A 6,591-nucleotide genomic window follows, 5' to 3' on the forward strand; every position below is an offset into this window, starting at 1 on the left:
TGATAAGTAAGTTGAAAGGAAAGTACAAAATTGTGTATGCATGTGAGAATTAAGACAACTTACATGTTACATTCTGCGCCTTTTGGTATGTTTCAATATGCCTTGGGTAGGAGTCTAGATCGATAGAATGGTCCTGTGCAGGAAGAAAATGGTTAAGTAGGACACTTAATTGTCTTGGTGGATCAATTCTCAAAGTGGCCTGAGGTGAACATTGTAAAGAAAGCAGATTGCAACAGCGAACCCCAAGTTTTCAGACATGGTTTATCAAAGTGAGGGGTCACCTAAATGCACTGAAAGTACCAATGGAGCACAAATTAAATAGTGTGCTGAAGGGTTTTTGGGAAGGAATGGTGTGCTGCATAATACCACATTAGTCTATCACTCAGGTGGTAACGGAGAGTAGAAAGATCTAATAGGGCGATTACGTGGGCAATACAGTTGGACAAATGCAGTAAGCCAAGTTGTGTATTGGAGGGGAGGAAGAAGCTATGGGCATACATAATTAGTCCCAGTGAGGTCACTGGTCATAGTCCATTTGAAATAATTAGAGGAAGAACACCAGAGGCAAAGGATAACCTGGGGTGGATGAAGAAACCCAGGCAGGTGGAATGGTCGCCTGTAGATGTTAGGAGCATTTCTGAGGCTCAAGGAACCTACAAGGAGTGCTAAGATTTAAATCAATAAAACAAACAAGTAAAAGATGTGATTTTCAGGATCAGCACTAAGAACCATGTGAAAGGGGAAGAAATAGTTCAGAACGGAAAATCAAGTTCATGGACATTATATAAGAAGAGAAAAAAATACTTAGGATTTCTGCTTTGTAAAGTGATGGCAAGGTATGGCATACAAAAGGTTTGGCGCTGAGCAGGCATGAGTATGGAAGTGAGAAAAAGGAGTCAGAAAGTTAAAGGTCTGATTGTTCGATTGATGAAGGGTATGGTTGTCGAGATGATAGCAACGGTGGAGGTGGAAATTTAAGATCAGACAATGATTGCCATGGAAGTGGTGAGGATGATGGCATTGCTGGAAATTCTCTTGTAGCTCTATAAAATAGTACCATGATGGACAGTGAGGTGGTCAAAGGGATTGAGACAAGGGAAGGTTTAAAAGGAAAATTGTAAAGACCAAAGAGAGTAGCCAGTTGCATATGTGAAGGTACTGTCCTGGAACCGGTTATCTTCTTTATCGGATGTATATGTTGTAGATACTCCTGCGTGTTGGGATTAGCATGCAGTTGATCAGTTGTGCAGATACATTTTTACCTTTAACATAGTTCTGGATTTTCCACCCTGTATTATAATTAGGTCTCCCCTGATTTTTTACAAATACAGACGGAAAACAAAATCTTTCCAGTCTACTATTTTTTTTAAAGCAGAAAAATACTGAAAATGATGCTTCTTGTGAGTGATTCACCATGCTGTCTTTAGTGAATTCCAGGACAACAGTTGAGCAGATGGTCCAAATGGGGACTTCAACAGGTTGAGGTTTCCCCAAACACAGGCATGTGTTAACCTATTTGTAGTATAATGCTGATATCTACCTGTGGGTGTAGTCTTTTGCTATGCTTGGCTGCTTGATATGCTAAAATGCGACAGGCAAAGTATGAGTGCATGTTTATCAGATACATAACTGGGGAATACACCATTTTACGACTCCATTTACTCTCAAAGCAAAAATAAATATAGCTAAATACCAATAATATGGCCAAAAAAATCTATCTTGGAGTACACTCTATTATGTATGAAGGGGCAGTTGATGCTGGAGAGGCTGCACACAAGTTGAGGACTGCTCATAAAACATCTTACTCTATATTACAGTGTGAAATATGAATACAATGTCCACATATACTATAGTTTAAGTCCCAAAAATTAAAGTCCTCTCAGAATGATCCTTTCAGATGTATTAATGTGTGCTTTGCGTACAGTGCCATCATGAGTCTGGAATGTATAAATGAAAAAGTGCCTTTTACCATGAGTTCATTATGGAATGGGGGATACAGGATGAAAATATATGCCAACATCATATTAGGAAATTGCTTTATACGTATTATGTAACAATAATGAATAACAGCCTTGAAAGAGCCCCATGCATGTGAGCTGTTAGGAGGTGAAACAGATGTTTGCAAAGAGCTAAGCAAAAAGACCTAAATGCGGCAAAGCTTTATTATACACGATGCAAGAAATAAATAAGCCAATAAAAAAAGAAATATATATATGTTATAGCCTTTGTAATGCATATAGTGATTCCCTATACACCAATGACTCGGTCTTGTTTTGGGGGTCTAAGAACCAATCGCTAAGAACCATGTGACAATAATGCTTCCCTCATGGCAGCATATGGCCTTGAGCAAGAAGGACCCGCCTTTGGAAGCAGACCATCTGTTCCACCTCAAGGAGATGCCCCTCCAGCATCAGAAACTAGCAAAACGCAGATCAGTTTTCTCCTAGTCCCCAGTACTGCACCATGGACAACTCGGCAAGAAATTCTTCAGGGTCCTTTTTCTTAGTAAGAACCAGTATCAGCGAATCCAAATAGAACAGATACATACACACTTAAGCCGAAGCCACCTCCACCACCACCACCACCACCACCACCACCTCCACCTCCACCACCCTCCCCCTGTTAAGAAATGTCCAGTCATTTTCTTAACTCTCCTTTCCATACAAAGCAAGATACCTTTGTCAGCTCAAAGGGTGTCAAGAAGCATGCAGGAATAGAGCATGCTCACCATACACTCTTTCACCCAGTAGGCAAGACACCAACAATGTTAACATGTCATTTACAGTGATATGATACAGGCCTAAACAGCAGAAGCAATCACTATACAAACAGCTATTATATGATGTATACATCCTTTACACTTTGATGCTCCTGCTGCTTACAGTACATGTTATTCTAAAATGGACGCCCATACTCGAGCACAGACACTGCTGTACCTTCATTTACTTCGTCACAAATCCATCGATTTATATTCCTTACTTTATATATAGAACCCTCAAGACGCATGTTTCGAACCTCTTTGCTATTAGATGAAGGTTCTGCTCTGAAGAAATATTTATGACGTGTACTTGGAGAACAGTCTCTTTCCTCCAAGAATCGATGAGTGCACGTAAAAATACCTGTATCATTAGTCAAACTCATACCTATTGGCTCTGAAAATGATGGTTTGAGCACTGGGCGCGAGCAAAAAGCATCTGCGCACTAGAGCTAGTGGGCTGCTTTCTGATGCAAAATAGTTCCTCATGGATTTAAATGGAGGCAGATGGACATAGCTAAACAGACACTAGAACATTGGCAAAGCCAAAAGGTTGCAGCTTTATGTATTGAAAATGTTTTTTGTAGATGCTGTACAGCAGGGGGGGCAATGTACACATTGCAACATTATGCAGCCTTGTCATACAATAGACTTATGTATGTATAAAGACATATACATGTTTCACTATGCATGCACAAGCCTAGCAAATGATAGGGTTGCCATTTTATGTATTATTTCTTTACCAATCCAAGATGGCAGACCCCACTTGTAGAAGTAACTTAAAAATAATTCACTTGAGCAAACACTCGTTTGTGAAAGTGGAGTGCCCCTGCAGCAAATGGGAGCTGACGGAAAATCCAGAAAATGCAATACTAAGTACTTTATGGGCCACAAAGGTGGGGGAGCAACGGAGGGGTGGGTGGGTGAAATTCAACAGAAGTGGGCAGGGGGAGCAACACAATTTGAATAAAATAGGTTGGAGGAAAAAGGGAGCAACTGGGAGGACGTGGGATAGGTATCCACAGGAAAAGGAGCATCTTAAAGTGAAGGTTAGGGGCGGGGGGGACAGCAACACAGAGCATAAGAGGTAGGTTGTTGGGAGGTCAAACCGCACTGGAGGGATTTAAGCTGGAAAGCACATAATGTCTCATGTGATTAAAGAAAAAGCCATAAGTAATTCCCTAAATGTGGACGGATACAAATGAGCCAAATAAAAAATATGGCAAAGAGGCTACGCTCCAGAGTAGGGGCAAGCACAAGAATAGTATGGCAAGCCGTACAACAATCAAGCAAATAAAACTGACCATAAGCGAATTAATGCTAACCAATGAGTGGGCTCTACGCCTACTGTAAGTTCTCGGGATGCTCTACACGAGTCTTTCTTCTACAGACAGCTAAAAGCTGCTGGTAGATGAGACCTAAAAACGGCGAGACTAAAACACTGCTATCAGCTGATCCAAAATGGAAATGATCGGTCTCAAAGAAGTTACTGAAGTTGAAGATTCCAATGGCGGATGACCAAAACCAATTACTGCAAGCGTACATCTGCCATGGGAGGTGTAACAGCCATAAACATCAACCATAAATCCCCATTACCTTGTAAAGATTAGAAAAGGAGCCATATGAATTCAGTCATCTTTCTTATGGTGTTATTCTTGATGCTCTTTGGCGGACCCATTTATTTCTGTAAGAGTCAGAGAAAGGTTTTGTACCGCTGTATTAAATGCCCACTGGTGACACAATACCACAGCTTTCGCGCAGCACGTTTCAAGCAGAAACAGATGCCGTGTCTCGGCTGAAGCATTTGGAGCTAGCATTGGGAGACCGCTCTGCTGTTCTCTGCTTCCAGAGAGATTTTGCCCTGTTATTTAGCTTCAACCTTAAATCCCTAACTACAAACACCTCCTCTTCATTCTCAGCATAATCAGCCACTCACATGTACTAGTTGGATATGCTTTTTCAACTGTTACACTGACCAAATCACTTACCTGAAATATATATATATATATATATATATACACACACACACACACACACACACACACACACCCACACACACACACACACACACACACTCTCTCTCTCTCACACACTCTCTCTCACACACACACACAAAGGGTTAAAGTAGCGTTATAGTTAGGTGAAGAGGTCAATTATACAATACCATTTTAAACATACAAAGCCTCTGAAAATTACCAGTTACAGCTATCTGAAGTAGCTATAACTCATGCACTAAGGTAACTACAACTCGTGCCCCTGACATGCGCAGTTTTGTCATCATTGATGTCATTGCAAATATGGGTTTATCAATGTCGTCATAGAACATGCTGTGAGTGATGTAATTTGCAGTGCATGGCAAGGGCACGAGTTATAGTTGCCTCAGGACACTAGTCATAGGTACTTGAGATAATTATACCTGTTGAATTTCAGTGTTTTTGTACGTTTAAATGGAAACACGATCCAAACTATAACTACAGAGTGGCGACCACCACTCGGATAGATCATATATATATATATAAATATACTTTAAGTATATTTGCACTATAGGGAGGATTGTCCAACTTGTCACTTTATTGTATATACCCAAATATGTAAAGATTGTAGAAAAGATAATTAGGGTAGCTATCTGCCAACAGGCCATCAGATACAACATGAACTTGAGCCATTTCTAAATTCATGATATGGCATTTCAATGGTGCACAATATGATGTTTTTTTACTAGTGTATTTAATCTTGTTATTACAATGCATTTATGCAAGCATTTACTATGATGGTAGTCTGTTTTCTATGCCCTGCATATTGGCAATTGAGCACGGTCACTTTAAATTGTGGGATCCAACCATTCAGCATTGTCATGTGATCAGGGCCGGCAACGCCCGAAATGCGTTATGGCGGAATTGGTGTGAGAGCAAAATAAACACTTTATGCACCAAACTTGGGTCCACTCTCGTTTTCTCTCCACGAAGGAGACGAAGCAGGCAGACGAGGAATAAAACAAGCTTTATCAAACTAGTTTGATGAGGTGGTAAACAATTTGGGCCATATGTAGGTAGCCCAATACCGGTCGGTAACGGCCGATTTTCGGTAAAAATCACGTTACCGACCGGTATTCAGGCTTTCGGTATGTAGGGGGGACATTTCAGGATTCGGTAATTTACCGAATCGGTAATTTTACCGATTCGGTAAATACCGAATCCTGAAATGAGATGTAGGGGGAGTGTGTGGGTGTAGTGTGGATTTGTTATTTACCACCAACTGAAAGTTGGTGGTAAATGACGAATGTCTTAGTAAATGCATTATTTGTCCCTTAGATGTGTGCAATGTGGCAGACATACATGCCCTTAGGGCATGTATGTGTGCCACATGTGCACACATGCAGGAATCAGGGGTGCAACAGGGTGTCACTGTGACACCCTGCCACCCTTGATTGTGCTCCCCCCATTACCGAATCGGTATTTACCGATTCGGTAATGGTAACTGGCTTCCCATTGATTCCTATGGGCCTCCTGGCCCATAGGAATCAATGGGAAACAAGTTACCATTACCGAATCGGTAAATACCGATTCTAAAATACCGACACTTACCGAATCGGTATTTTTTTTACCTACATTACATTTACCGATTAATAAATACCGAATCGGTAAAATTCGGTATTTAAGAATCGGTAAATGTAATTTACCTACATATGGCCCTTTGTGTTTAAGGAAATTGGACACAAAAATCCAACGGAAAATGGGCTGTACAAAAATAATACGCAAGCAGATATATTTCTGCCAATGTGTCTGCTAACCTGGTGCTATGTACCGCCTGCTGCTAGCAATGCACACTGCAGAACA

Source organism: Triturus cristatus, chromosome 7 (genome assembly GCF_964204655.1).
Source record: "Triturus cristatus chromosome 7, aTriCri1.1, whole genome shotgun sequence".
Classification (NCBI taxonomy): Eukaryota; Metazoa; Chordata; class Amphibia; order Caudata; family Salamandridae; genus Triturus; species Triturus cristatus.